Source organism: Muntiacus reevesi, chromosome 12 (assembly GCF_963930625.1).
Source record: "Muntiacus reevesi chromosome 12, mMunRee1.1, whole genome shotgun sequence".
Taxonomy (NCBI): Eukaryota; Metazoa; Chordata; class Mammalia; order Artiodactyla; family Cervidae; genus Muntiacus; species Muntiacus reevesi.
The window spans coordinates 16,334,482-16,350,641 of NC_089260.1; the positions used below are offsets into that span (position 1 = coordinate 16,334,482).

Below are 16,160 nucleotides of genomic sequence, written 5' to 3' on the forward strand. Positions count from 1 at the left end.
TGGAGAGCTGAGACATTAATGGGCAGTGACATCTACATTTTCCTCTCTTGTTACCATGTCTAAATTGTTCTTTGCTTTTTCACACTGAATCAAAAAGAGTAGGTAGAAGGAATGTGAGGAGGAGAAGAGGAAAAACAAGGTACAAGTGGGGAATAACCATTTTCAATCACAGAAGCTGCTACTGTTAACATTCAGTGCACTGAAGCCAGAAACTCTGCTCTGAAAGTAAATGTAGCAAAAGGAAAACATTTTTTTCCACTTTAATTTGGAGGGAAGAAGTGGGGCTAGAGGGGTAATATAGGGATAAAGTAAATCCTAAAAGTGTATGCAACTCAGTTGCTTACTAAAAAGTGGCAGCTGGGGACTAATTGTATAGTCAGTTTGGACGCAGGAGTTGACGAGATAAAGAAGGAGTTTTGTAGTTGAGAAGTATGAATTTTAGGCCAAAAAAAAAAGATTTATTTCTTTCTCACCAGAAATATTTGTGACCAAGCCAACTTAAAAGCACTATATTTTTTTATTGTCTTAAAAGTTAGAAATGAGAAATGTAAGGTCCATGGTACATGAAAGACTATGAAGCGCTGAAGGCTGTAATGTCCGATTTATCCACAAATAAATTACAACCCAGACCACACTGGGACCATTCCCACGCCTTTCCAGTTGTACCTGAATCATTGCAAGAAAAGGTTAGGACTGAAGTAGAATGAAAGCATTTAATATGTACTGTGCTCAGTCATCCTCATTTCTTGTTTCATTCATTTGCTAGTGTCTGTTCTCAGGAGGTTTCTCTAAAATATAATTAAAATCTCACTGACCTTTTTGAAGTAATAGATGCATTCTGGTTGTGTAGCTTGTTTTTCCCTTTAGTACCCCATTCTTTTTATAGTTATAACTCTTAAATCTGGTTAAATGCAGTAGAAACTATAGCCTTGACTAAGAAATACTTTATACTACTCTAATGTGTAGTGTCCAGCAAATGTTCTTAAGTAGTTAATTGCATCAACAAATCAAATCAGATTGAAGTTAGCCATTTAATTAAATGGATAGAAATAGTTTTATTGTGAGTGTAACAAACACCAAATATGTTTTAATCTGCTTGATGTAATGGCATGCTTAAAAAAAAAGAAAAGAAAATTAGCAAAATAATAATAAATTATGATTAAGTGAAGTGAGATTGAAAGCTCTAGTTATTGCTGTAGGTTTATTTCTAGGAAATTATAATTAAGAGATTAGTATATATTTTTCAGACATTGATTTTCTACCAAGGAAAATTTTCAAGAAGTAAAATATAATTTAAGCTCTGAACATTCATTTTATTGTATATTTACATATCTTAAAAATTCATGCTTTGCAACTTGGATGAAATATATGCAAATATATATTCAAGGTTTATTTTTGGTAAGTCGTAAAAAGTATTTCTGAGCCAAAAAAAAAAAAAATGTCCTACCAGTAGTCGTATTTCTTTTTGTATTTTCCAGTGACATCGTTCTGTACGCAATCAAAAGTTTTTATAGTGTATCTTTGAGCCCAATGGAGTTAATGTCAGATTTTTATAGTTTGAATCTAATACAGAAATACTTAACTGTGTCTTTGATTTTACAGTTTATATAACTATTGTGACCATCTGCAGCAGCTGCACTTTTCAAATTATTTGCTGAGCCAAATTGAGCACAGTGACAAAAGTAGTCATCTCAGATGTACTATTAAACAGAGAAAGAAAAAGGAGAATTGCCTTGGTACAGCATAGCCATCTGCTGTACAGATGTTATTGTATAGAATGACTTAAGATAAAATAATTGTAGAAAATTTTCATTAAAACCTCAACAATTTGCACTTGTTTATGTGAATCTGCATAACTCCCCAATGAGACAACACACTTGGGGTTTCTTTGGTTCTCACTCACTTTCTCTTTGATCCTTTTTGATGTGCTGACTTTAATAAACACAGTCAAAAACACTGTGCAAAAACATCATGGAAAAAACTACAAAGGAACAATTATAGCAGCAGAAACTACTCTAATCCCTAACTTACGCAAGCTATTTTTAGTGAAATATTTTTTTTAACACTCTTTATGTGACAATGTTATATAAACAGGGTAGAACAGTCCTTTCCAGATGAGTTTTAATTTAGGAGCTGAAATAGATTTGTAATGCTAGAGGAATCTTACATTCTAAGTAATATTTAGAGAAACACAATTAGGAATGTGTTGTAGGCATGTTTCTTCACTTGTGAAAAGTACAAAAAATATTTGAGTTTGCCTAATGATTATGTATTTTTTTATCATCTAAACTGTCATAAGCTTATGGGAAGTGTGTACAGAAAGGAAATGATAAAAGAATGAGAGAGAAAAGTTAATGTTCTCTCCCACGACATTCTCAGCACATTTAAATCTGAAATGCTTTTATGTTCATTTACTGGTTTTCACAACAAAATATGTACAGTTTATTCACTGAAATGTTTTCATTATTTGAAACAGAATGAAATGGTTAAATATTTTCCACTTTAAAACAAAGTCTGAGTTCTTCTTAGCCTTCTGTACTATTCCGTGGCCCTCAACTCTCAGAGTTTCAAGGGACGTGGGTTTTTTTTTTTTAATTCCATTCTACAGATGCTAGTGTAGCAGTGACTTATAATAACCCAACTCATATTTCTGCTAGAATACTTACGTTCTCCCATGTGTCTTTGGTAAAATGGCCCTAAAGTTCTGATTTTAGAACTTTACATACAAGATGTAATGCTTATATTTTTTTAAATTGGTGTATAATCCCCAAATTTCTATGATTGTATATAATGCTGCAGAATTTTTTATGATTATGTTATTGATAATGTAATTAATCTTGTTTTAAATTTCTATCTTATTTTCTGAAACATTTTAAGGCAGGCGTTTCTTTTACTGTCCATTAAATCTGGCCCATTCTGTAGTATGTTCTTAAAAAACATAACACCCCCCACCACCATGCACACACACACATCACGTCTTTTCTGCCGTTTGAAGTGTGGCGTTTTGGAGAAACCTTAAGTATGTAGCTATAAATTCTGAACCAGCAGTGAGGCACTTTGCACAGGCAGGGTGGAGAGTGAGCTGCAAGCTAGCTTTCCTTGTCAGAGTAAATTATGGCTCTATTAGGGCGGCACTTCTTAGATTTCGGCAAACAAGGGTACACAATTCAGGCTGTGAAATAGCTGGGCTTTAAGCTGCCTTGCTCTTTCTTAGGGGCTCGTCTATTAGCAAGCTCCCTGTAGATGAGGAAAAGGGAGAAGAGGGTATAGACAAGTTAGATGGCGCAGAGCGTTGGGGAAGAGCCTGAGTGAGGCCATCTTGGCTGGCAGGTTAGTCCAAATCAAGGAAAAATTGCAAGAATCCCCTTTCCATAGGGACTTAGGGGACTTTCATCCAATGCAGAAAGCAGTAAGTTGAATTCCTAATCAAAGAGCTGTGGTTTAAATAACTTTCACTACCCCAGCCTCTGTCATCCATATGTACTTATCTTTGTGTATAAACAAAAAGTAGAAAGCAAGCAAGCATAACCACATTATTCTTCATGGATACAAATGCCTCTTCTCATGTTCACTGCATTCAGGACCAATAAAAATGTAAAGAAGTAAATTTCCTTTTCATGTCCTGAAAAGTGAAACTAGGTCATTAATTGATACAGAGCGGAGCTCCAGCTTTTCATTCCAGAGTCAACTGACTCTCCTGAGGACAATCTCCTAAGGCGTTGTCATAGCCAGTGGATGCTGCAGAAATGCAAGTAAGCCTGCGGGGAAATAAAACATTAAATTAAATATGACTACTTAAAATAATACATTGCAATAACAAGCCATTTACAACACCCCAAAGATTTTTGTTACTTTTAGAAAGAAATAGCGTCTTTTTCCAACGCCTGAACAATAGGAAATGAATTCTTCAACAATTAAAGCCAGAGGACACACTTCACTTTTAAACAGCCACCGAGAATTGAAGTGGAAGCACAGCTTGTAGACAGCTATACAAATCACTAACAACCCGTAACGAATATTGGGTGTGGGCATCAGGGTCCTGTCACATTTGACACCGTGTCTCAAGCAGCCTAAACCCAACACTCAAGGAAAGGTGGAGACCTCATTGGGTCTGTAACATCTGGGGTTTTATTTGTCATTTTGGCATACCCAGCAAGCGCAAAAGAAAGAGTAAAAGGGGATTATCTTGACAATGAAATGAGTTACTGAATCTTGTGATAATGAAAAGCAGAAGAATTCTAATGCCTCTCTATAGTCCCTGAGGTAGAGGTACGTTTATAGTTTTGCAGAAGTAAAATGTAGGCAGGCAGAACAGATGGCCTAGAGTCTATGAAACATGACACCTCTCATCCCAGCACTGAGGACCACTATTAATCCTGGTCAGATTCCCTCCTATTACTTTATAACAAGGTTCAAAGTTGCTACTGATGAACTGGCCTATCCTCCTTTTTTTGCTCTTAAATTACCTGTGGATTACTGGATTTTTTTCAGTGATGATATTTGTCTGTGCATAATGGTGAACTACTGAGACATTCACAAACCATAGGATGTTCTAAAAATTGAATGGGAAATAGGTGGAAAAAGTAAAGTTCTCATAACTTTTTTTCCCCAAATAATGTTCCATTATTTTTTCCTCTAATACAATGGGAAATAAAAAAGGTAAATGCCTAAGTCTCTTGGTGAGTAATTTTCTTGTCCTCTCTCTTAGAAATATATGCAATGGAAAAGAAATCCCAACATAAAGATTTTATTCTCTTGGCTGTAATTGTCATCAGTAATATGTGATTAGATAGAATTTTGGACAGTAATAAATAATGTTAGTACTGCTATCTTAGAAATTATCTTTTTTCACCCCCTCAAAAGAGGCAAAAAATTAACGTTTGATATTTTTTTTTAAACTCATTAGTAGATATATGAGGTTCAGGCATATTTCTATGGTCATATTTTTTTATTTTCTTTAACCAAATTAAGTCTTGACATCTTTCCTTGGAATATTTAAAATTTTTGTGCTAAAGGGTTTATGTGTTGGCTTTCTTTTTATTGTCACATGATTTTTGTTATTCATGTACATTTTTTTTTGTGCTGTGAGGTTACTAAGTTTACTGCTTTGGATTTTAATGGGACGTCTTTAAATACCTTCGGATAGTAACTTCAGAAATTTAGAAGAAAACCACTGGGCGAGATTTCTGATGTGTTCATTTCCAGGCTGCCTGAAAAGTAAAATTTGTCCCATAAGCAGCCATCCTCAGATGTCAGAGCATGCTCATGGGCTGTGGCGCAGTGAACACCATGTACCTGCCCAGCCTTTCGTAGACAGAGACGAGCTCATCTCAGAGAGATAACCATCTCCGACTTTTTCTTCTGATTAATCACCGACCTGAACTCCATTTGAACCTTGTTAGACAAAAAAAACAAGCAGAATTCCTGGCCCAAACTATAAAATATAATTAAGCCCTTTTGAAATGATGTGTAAAAGAACATTGCTATACCCCCACTTATAACCACTACCACCACCACAACCAATAAAGTTAAATCAAGCACTGCCTGTAATGGATTAAAATAATAAATGTTCCTGGATTTCCGTGTTTGAAGTACTTGAAGAAAACAGGCTCCCAGCAGCCCGGGTAGCTGAATGCAGGAGAGACATTTATTAATGACGAGTTCAAGGATTTGGCCTGTTTAAGATCATTACTTTGTGTTTACCGTGGATTACACATCTCTTATATTTTTACACAGCCCACATGTGTCCGTATGCAATAAGGAAAGCTTTTTTTTTTCCCAACAAAAGAATTGTTAATTGTGTAAATATGGTTTTCTTGGGGAATGTGAAGTCTTCATAAGGCTCTGCTCCCTTCTAATGAGAAATCTGGCATAGTTGTTATACTCTTCCAAGTAGGTTCACCTTCAAATCTTGTCTCCAGGTAGTAGTCTTCCTCCCTATTGTTTTTAGTTATCAAATCCCAAACTTAATCTAGATTGCTAGAAAACTGTTGGCCTCGGGTTATGTATTTTAGAAGTGTGTCCCATAGCACTAAACTTCATGCGTCTTATGTACTATGGGGAAAAAAATGCTGTTTAAAAAAACATTGCTTTTTATTTCTTCTCCTAACTTTAACAAAGATATGATAAAGAACCGTTCTTCTAGCTTTAGATATATTTGAGGGAATAAAGGGGACAACTAGTAAAAATTTCTCATAAACTCATATTAAAACAGTGTTTCTTGGACAGGAGGGAAAAGGGTGTTTGGGACAACAAAAATGCTGTTAATTAACAGGATGATATCTCACTGTGCAAATGCTATTGGAGAAGAAAGTTTCCAGTCCTAGCAATTAAATAGTAGACATCTCTTTCTTAGTAGTGTCTCTTTTGCATCCTAACAGTGGCACCTTTTAAGTTAGTATTAGGTGAAATGGACCAGAATTATTGTCACCCATAGCACTGAAACTGTGGGAAAAGAAGAGGGTTAGAAGTTACTCTTCTCCCACTCCACTGAATTTGTGACAGTGTTTAGTTTTGCCTGCGGTCACAGCAAATCGTCTTCTCGTCCACATAAGCCAGAAAGCTGTTTGCTAGGAAAGTTTTTGGCAAAGCTACCCTGCCAGCCATGAGTGACTGAAGACACATCTTAGATGTTCTTTTGCCCTCTGGCTGGGCCCCTGGACCTATAGGCTATGTTGGCCTAAGGTACCGAGACCAAGCAAGACAGAGGGGCCACGAAAAAGCATTTATTCCCAACCCTGTTACCAACTGGAAAAATGAAATTACTAAGAGCTAACAGCAGTAGTTTTTATAAAGCAACGTGGTGCTGGAAAGACGCAGACAGTCTTAATCCTAGCCCTGCTACTTGCTGGCAGTTGATTGTGGTAAAAGTTACAACACAGCTTATTTCCAAAATAAAGGCACAAACACTTAAATCCACAGGGCTGTTGAGCGGATTAAGTGAGATAATGTATACACAGTACTCCACACATTCCTTGGCACAAATTTATTAAATTCCTCAATAAATAATAGTGTTTTTATATCTTCCTCCCCTTCACTGTCCCATCTCAGTCATACCCCATGAATGCTGAGGTTGTAGAGCATTTGATTTTAGAGCTGAAAACTGTCTCAGAGATCATCCTCTCCTTTATCAGGAAGGCTTTTTATCCAACTCCATCATCCACACACGCTGTATTTAGCATAAAATAGCTAGCTTGACTGTACCAACTTGATATGACTGTAACCAAAAAACTTAGTATATCTCAGCCCTGTCTCCAAAAAATTCATTCAAGTTTCTTTCAGGATTTTTGAAATACTGACCATACATCATGGACCAGCATTACTATATGGGATTCCCTGCATATCAGAGAACCCTAGATTGAGGCCAATTGAGCTAGTCCCTTACTTAAGGATGCCGAGATTAAGTGATTTGTCCAAGGGTACTCCAGGGTGCATGGAGGGCAATAACACGTCTCCTAGCTTCTGGTCTTTCTGTTAAACCAGTCTTTAAAAACCTGGATCACGTAGATGAATACCAGTTTCTAAGCCATTGCAAGGAATCAAATAGGAAGCCATTTTGTTTGCAACATTGTTTTGATACCAGTTCTTCTATTCTTGTGACTGACTTTAAAAAAAATTAATCCACCAGCAGTTTCCTCATTAAGTTAACCAGCTACTGTGTTCATCTAAGAAACTTTCAAAGTATGTATTTAAAGTTATTCTTTCCTCTATAAACAGGTTGTTACACACTTTCCAGTATGCACAAATTTCTTAGTCTACTTTTTTAAAATATAGCTACATGATCCAGTCAAGTTTTATTTTCCTAATAAACTGACACAACTGTAAAAACAGTAAGCATGGTGGCAGATTGGAGGGGAAGAAAGACGCAAAGCATATCCACCATCTCCCTTTGGTATGTTCGGTTTAGTTTTTCTAGTATCCAAGAGTTCTAAAACATTTCTCAAAAAAATACCTTTTCCAGACAAGTGAAGGTCAAAGTCATGTTCAATTCTTTGCGATCCCATGGACTATAAAGTCCGTGGAACTCTCCAGGCCAGAATCCTAGAGTGGATAGCCTTTCCCTTCTCCAGGCCAAGTATAAATAGCCTTTCTGCCTTTCTTTATGTGAGAAAAAATAAAATCTTTTTCTGCTGCTTATCATTTTCTCATGTCCAGAGAATGAGTTTGGATGAGACTAGAAGTCCCAGCTTTTACTTATCAATGAGGCCTTGATGAGAGTTCCTGGGAATCTCACCAATGGGAAGTCATCAGGCGCTTCAGAGAAAGGATATGTGTTAGCAGGTCGACTACCCAACCAGACTCTCATTTCGAGAGCTAGACTTTTTAGTAACTTTGTTGAGAATAGCAAGCATCCCTTTCAGCTTACACAGTGGTGTCTATGTAGTTCTCTGACAGTTTTGTTATATTTTGTTTCATACCTTAATCTTATCCTGTATTACAACTTACTGTAATAACAGATACGGATATAGGCATATTACAAAATAGGATGTAATTAAATAAGATCTGAACCACTTACATATTCTGATCAAGAGGGGAAAAACCAGCTATTTTTGTGGTTAGAATACCCAAGTGCAAGAATTTCCCTGGCAGTCCAGTGGTTAAGGTTTTGTGCTTCCATTGCAGGGTTCACAGGTTTGATCCCTGGTTAGGGAACTAAGATGTCACATGGTGCAGCCAAAAAAAAAAAAAAAAAAATACTCAAGTGCCTTTTTTTTTTTTTTTTTTTTAATGCTTCAACATAATTAGTTGAAGGAACTGGAAACGAAAAGATTTCTAATCATCTCTTCCATGGACCAGATTTACAGAATTTTTTTTCTAGTCATCTAATCACTTACAGTCATCTCTTTACATAGCATACTTAAAAAAAATTTCCTTTCTCACTTTCTGAGTAATCCTCGTGCTTCACTATTATGCAAATTGACTTCTGGATGTATCTAACACATGCTTGCTGATTTTCTAGTAACTGTAGATTATTTCCAGCTGGTTAAAAATACCTGGATATGCTTTGCTAGCACATGTCATCACTGAGTACTCTTTCTGTTGATGTACAGAAGCCTGATGTAGACCGCACTTTGCACAATCAGCATGGAGATAGTAGGCGCCTTGCTAAAGATCTAGCAAGAGATTGACAAGGTAGGACTGGCAGCATTTTGTAAACATTCTCCAAAACAAGTGGTTTGCATTTATTAGTCTTCTGAAGAAGTATTTTAAAGGTCAGGGAACTATTTGTTCCTTGAACTGAATTTTTACACTCAATGAAAAGTATGTCAGTATGCAAACAAACCAAGATTATTTCTGTTGATCACACCAGTTGTTTCTCAAATTAACTTCTCCATGTTGATACACCTCATTGACTTTAATTAAGTATCTGCCATTAATTTGCTACAACTGAAATTAAATATATAAATACGGATCTTTGGATGAGGCCAGTGGAAGAGTGAGGCAGAGAAGTATTCTATTGAGTGGAAGGAGGCAGAGAGACGAGGGGATATGTTTGGTCAAAAGTGACCTGATCCCACAGTTGCAGAAAGCAAGACAGGATCCTGGGTTGTATCCTGGGACAAGAAAGGACATGAGGGGAGAAACTGGTAAAATTTATATAAGGTTTATTAGTAGTGTTGTATCAGTATTAATTTTCTGGCTTTTGAGAACAGTACGATAGTTTATATGAGTTGTTAACAGTAAGGGAAACTAAATGAAAGACATCAATTTTGCTGAAAGCCTGAAATTATTTCAAAATTAAATTTTATAAAATGACCTGATCAGTGATTGCATAAATAGCTTTAATAACATCCCTTTTTAAAAAAAAATTCATGCTTTTAAATTTTGTGATCATTCTAAATCTTATAATTTTACAACATATTTCTTTATTTTCTTTTCTCATTATTTTTGGAAATTTAAGGGAAAATTAAAAGTATGGAAAATGTAAAGATAACACATCAAATGCCTATGTACTCTTGAGCTAGAACAAATGTAAGCATCTTGTCATATTTGCTATATGTGAACCCATAACACAGGTGCAGGGGAGTGGTAAAACTTCAAAATTTATTCAACTTTTTCCAGTGTTTCAATGCTAAGAAGTTTTGTGGGGGATTTTGTTTGTTTGTTTGTTTAGTATTTTTACTTGTAGTCATTTTGTCCCACCTTGCATTAGTCCATTAGGAAGAAGATTAACACATGTCTTTAACTCACTTTCTGTTGCCATTTATTCCAGATTTTGAATGAAGAAGTATCCATCTTAAATGAACTCTGAGTATTCTCTGTGGCTTTGGGTTTATATGTGTGGTGATATATAAAATAAGATTCATTTCATCCCAAGCAAGATATTTAGTATGTTTCCTGATGGAAAAAATCAAAGAAAACAAAAAGGAAGGGATGATGTCCCATAGGCCAGCTTCTCACAGAGTTAAAAAAGGGGAAAGGAGAATTAATAACCCTGTCTTGAGTCCCAGGGATTATTTTCATATTTTGTGGTAAAAGTGTGAACTTTGGTTTACCATTTATAAATGACTCTGTGAAATTTATCACCACTCTTGCTTATGAAGTGATCACCATAATCTCTTATTACTGGTCATTTACACTAAGATTAAAACCACTTGAACTAACATATTTTTTCTTATTTTATTGTAGCTTTTTAAAAATGTAACAGGAACTGTTCAGAAGGAAATGGAGGCTCTATTTTAAACTTAAAAACTGGTACTTGTGGGTTAACCTTTCTGTGATCCCACAAGTAACTGGATCTCCTCATCGAGGAGCAAAGCAACAGCTTTGGTGTATGTAGCAGGTGTAGTGGACAGGTAGGCACGTGGGGATAAGTTAAATTACTTGCTTAAGTCTCAAGAGTAAACCACACCTAATTTCCTTGTAGATGTAAGACATGAAAGAGAAGAAAGGAGACAGAAGGGACCAGGCAGGGCACATTTATGTCTACAGGTCATGTGTTTGCATAATGCCTTTAGGCGGTGCCTGTTCCTACAACCTCACTGTCAACATTAGCTTCTTTTTTTTTTTTTTAAATTGCTGCTATTATTTTTTATTTTTATTTTTTCATTTATTTTTATTAGTTAGAGGCTAATTACTTTACAGTATTGTAGTGGGTTTTGTCATACATTGACATGAATCAGCCATGGAGTTGCATGTATTCCCCATCCCGATCCCCCCCTCCCACCTCCCTCTCTACCCAATCCCTCTGGGTCTTCCCCGTGCACCAGGCCCAAGCACTTGTCTCATGCATCCAACCTGGGCTGGTGATCTGTTTCACCCTAGATAATATACGTGTTTCGATGCTGTTCTCTCGAAACATCCCACCCTCACCTTCTCCCACAGAGTCCAAACGTCTGTTCTGTACATCTGTGTCTCTTTTTTCTGTTTTGCATATAGGGTTATCATTACCATCTTTCTAAATTCCATATATATGTGTTAGTATGCTGTAATGTTCTTTATCTTTCTGGCTTACTTCACTCTGTATAATGGGCTCCAGTTTCATCCATCTCATTAGAACTGATTCAAATGAATTCTTTTTAACGGCTGAGTAATATTCCATGGTGTATATGTACCACAGCTTCCTTATCTATTCGTCTGCTGATGGGCATCTAGGTTGCTTCCATGTCCTGGCTATTATAAACAGTGCTGCGATGAACATTGGGGTGCACATGTCTCTTTCAAATCTGGTTTCCTCAGTGTGTGTGCCCAGAAGTGGTATTGCTGGGTCATATGGCAGTTCTAGTTCCAGTTTTTTAAGAAATCTCCACACTGTTTTCCATAGCGGCTGTACTAGTTTGCATTCCCACCAACAGTGTAAGAGGGTTCCCTTTTCTCCACACCCCCTCCAGCATTTATTGCTTGTAGACTTGGATAGCAGCCATCCTGACTGGCATGTAATGGTACCTCATTGTGGTTTTGATTTGTATTTCTCTGATAATGAGTGATGTTGAGCATCTTTTCATGTGTTTGTTAGCGATCTGTATGTCTTCTTTGGAGAAATGTCTGTTTAGTTCTTTGGCCCATTTTTTGATTGGGTCATTTATTTTTCTGGAATTGAGCTTCAGGAGTTGCTTGTATATTTTTGAGATTAATCCTTTGTTCCTTCGTTTGCTATTATTTTCTCCCATTCTGAAGGCTGTCTTTTCACCTTGCTTATAGTTTCCTTTGTTGTGCAAAAACTTTTAAGTTTCATTAGGTCCCATTTGTTTATTTTTGCTTTTATTTCCAGTATTCTGGGAGGTGGGTCATAGAGGATCTTGCTGTGATTTATGTCGGAGAGTGTTTTGCCTATGTTCTCCCCTGGGAGTTTTATAGTTTCTGGTCTTACATTTAGATTTTTAATCCATTTTGAGTTTATTTTTGTGTATGGTGTTAGAGAGTGTTCTAGTTTCATTCTTTTACAAGTGGTTGACCAGTTTTCCCAGCACCACTTGTTAAAGAGGTTGTCTTTTTTCCATTGTATATCCGAAGATAAGGTGTCCATAGGTTCGTGGATTTATCTCTGGGCTTTCTATTCTGTTCCATTGATCTATATTTGTGTCTTTGTGCCAGTACCATACTGTCTTGATGACTGTGGCTTTGTAGTAGAGTCTGAAGTCAGGCAGGTTGATTCCTCCAGTTCCATTCTTCTTTGTCAAGATTACTTTGGCTATTCGAGGTTTTTTGTATTTCCATACAAATTGTGAAATTATTTGTTCTAGTTCTGTGAAAAATACCGTTGGTAGCTTGATAGGGATTGCATTGAATCTGTAGATTGCTTTGGGTAGTATAGCCATTTTGACAATATTGATTCTTCCAATCCATGAACACAGTATGTTTCTCCATCTGTTTGTGTCCTCTTTGATTTCTTTCATCAATGTTTTATAGTTTTCTATGTATAGGTCTTTTGTTTCTTTAGGTAGATATACTCCTAAGTATTTTATTCTTTTTGTTGCAATGGTGAATGGTATTGTTTCCTTAGTTTCTATTTCGGTTTTCTCATTGTTAGTGTATAGGAATGCAAGGGATTTCTGTGTGTTAAGTTTATATCCTGCGAATTTACTATATTCATTGATTACCTCTAGTAATTTTCTGGTAGAGTCTTTAGGGTTTTCTATGTAGAGGATCATGTCATCTGCAAACAGTGGGAGTTTCACTTCTTCTTTTCCTATCTGGATTCCTTTTATTTCTTTTTCTGCTCTGATTGCTGTGGCCAAAACTATGTTGAATAGTAGTGGTGAGAGTGGGCACTCTCTTGTTCCTGATTTTAGGGGAAATGCTTTCAATTTTTCACCATTGAGGGTAATGCTTGCTGTGGGTTTGTCATATATAGCTTTTATTATGTTGAGATATGTTCCTTCTATTCCTGCTTTCTGGAGAGTTTTAATCATAAGTGGGTAGTGAATTTTGTCAAAGGCTTCTCTGCATCTATTGAGATAATCATGTGGCTTTTATCTTTCAATTTGTTAATGTGGTGTATTACATTGATTGATTTGCAGATATTAAAGAATCCTTGCATTCCTGGGATAAAGCCCACTTGGTCATGGTGTATGATTTTTTTAATATGTTGTAGCATTAGCTTCTTAATTCTCAGTATCCTCTGTGAGTTCAAATTCATGATCAATGCTGATAGACTTGAAAAATAGCCTGGAGGGGCTTCTCAGGTGGTGCTTCTGGTAAATAACCCACCTGACAATGCAGGAGAATTAAGAGATACAGGTTCAGTCCCTCAGTCAGGAAGATCCTCTGGAGGAGGACATGGCAACCCACTTCAGTATTCTTGCCTGGAGAATCCCATGGACAGAGGAGCCTGGCAGGCTGCAGTCCATAGGGTAGCAAAGAGTTGAGCATGACTGAAATGACCTAGTACATATGTATGTACAGACTGTAAAGGATTAGAAAAATTAAGAATAGAGGGAGGGGTAGGCTGTTGGGGAAATGAAGAGGGAAAGAAAATAACAGAGCCTTACAGAAAAGGTATTCAATTACATATTTGATTTAGAGTGAAAGAATAGATAGTAGGTAAAATGAATAAAAAGCAAAAACAAAGTATTTGTATGATAATAGGGAAGTATTTGTGTTTTTCAACAGTTCCCTTGCTTAACAGAGTCAATATTATACATATTGTTGGTTGTCTTTTTTTTCCCTCTCATGCTTAATGAGATCTCAGAACTTGAAGCTGAGAAGTTGAGGCTAGAGGCTAACAAAAGGCAAAATCTTGTGATGTAAAAGAGAATGGCAAAGCATTCACTTTATCTTTGTGTATACCCCACTGTATGGTAGATAACCAGTAAATTTTGGTTCAATGATGAATACATGCCTGCATAAATATCAAGTTAGAAGTTTTCCAGGATATCCAAATTCTCTATAGACAAGTTAGAAGCGTGGGATTAGCACTTGTTTAAGATATGAGGCATAGTTATGGATAATGTCCTAAGAAATTATCCTTAAAGCCATGATAGTAAAGAAGTTCACTGAAATATTCTGCACAAGGTGGCTGCCAGCAGCCTTCATTTTCTTGACTTCAAAACCGGAAAGCAAGAGGAACAGTTTCTTTCCCCAAAGTATTATTATACCTCACTCTGTGTGTGTGTGTGTATGTGTGTGTACACACGCACAACTAGTCCCTCAACTGGAGTGGGTTGCCATTCCTCCTCCAGGGGATCTTCCCAACCCAGGGATTGAACCCACACCTCCCGTGTCTGCTGTGTTGCAGGCAAATTCTTTACCACCTGTGCCTCACTGATTTTCATTAAATCTCATGTTCACTCTTGAACCAGATCAAACTCCAGTGAGAATCAAAGCTGAAAATCTAGAAAGTTCAGCAGGTTCCTAGCCCTACGAGTCTACTTTGTAGAAAATCAGTTATCAAATTCTGCCATTGCTAAACTATAGCTGTGGCTGGGTCAGCACCTGCCTCAGCTGCAAGGTCTCCTGTATTTCAGTCATGGTGTGTCTCTTCCTGCCTTCCTCAGTGCTCGCCCTGAGTCTCAGCCCCCTTTCTTCCTGATGTTTGCCTGACCATTAGTTCACTGTATCTGCGCCGTTTTCCCAAGGTCTCAGTTCCTGCCTTTATCTTTACTTGCCCAGGAATTCTAAGTGTTGTTGTTCTCTCTACCTGAGCAAAAAAGAATAGAACTTGTATGACAGTAGGAAAATGTTCATGTGTCTAGCAGCATACACAGTAACACAAAGGCTGTCAGCATTTTGATTTTTTTTTTATGTAAAAATGCAAGTCTAGAATTTTTTCTTACATCCCCTCCTCACTCTACCAATAAATACTTCTAGTTGTGTAATGTTAGGGAGTTAAGAAGAACCTTCCACCAACACTGTGTTCTTTGAGAAGAGGTAGGCACTTTCTGAGGAATACATAGTAAGTTTTATCATTTCAGTTCTACTTTTTTTTTTTTTAAGGCAAAACCACAGAAACTAATTTAGACAGTACAGTATCAGTATTTTGAGGTCATTGCTGCATATTAGAAATAACTAATAAGGTTCAAATTCTGTATGTATGTATGAAGTTACTTCTACAAAGAAAATTTTGTGTACTTACAAATATCTTTGTATAAATGAAAAGTGCCATAGAGTGAGTGAGAAAGGTAATATTCATCTGTATGCTCCAGACAAAATGTTGTCAAGCCCATTCTTAGTGAGACTTTCAGGGATAAATATCAGCCCTTCCTTTTGATAGTCTTTTTTTTTTTTTTTTTGGTAGATAATTACCTTTGCTTTAATAAAGTTGTCCTTTATGTCTGTCTTAGTTCTTTTGCTTTAATATTGACCACTCTTTCCAAGTGATGTTTTGGAGATGATTAGAAATCAGTACATCTGAAGGAGTACTTTGCAAGTTTCTCACTGTCATAAGAAGAGATTACAAATAAGAAAAGGGACTAGGCATTTAAAGTGGATAACCAACAAGGATGTACGAATAGCACAGGACCTCTGCTCAATTTTATGTAGCGACCTGGGTGTTTGAGGGAAAATGGATACAGGTATATGTATGACTGAGTCCCTTCACTGTTCACCTGAAACCATCACAACATTGTTTGTTAACTGACTACACCTTAATACAAAATAAAGAGTTTTTAAAAAAGATAAGAGAATAGGCTAGAAACCAAATTCTGAGGTTTTGGATTAGCACTAGAGGTATCAATATGAATTCATTTAATGTATTTACTGATACAGAAATATTGATGTGT

General features: G+C 36.5%; 1 protein-coding gene across 1 annotated transcript in view; it reads left to right on the top strand.

The window, feature by feature from the left end:
- VPS13B (vacuolar protein sorting 13 homolog B) overlaps window positions 1–16,160 on the top strand; it is a 763,389-nt gene that overhangs the window by 585,120 nt on the left and 162,109 nt on the right. The gene's annotated exons all lie outside the window — the stretch shown is intronic.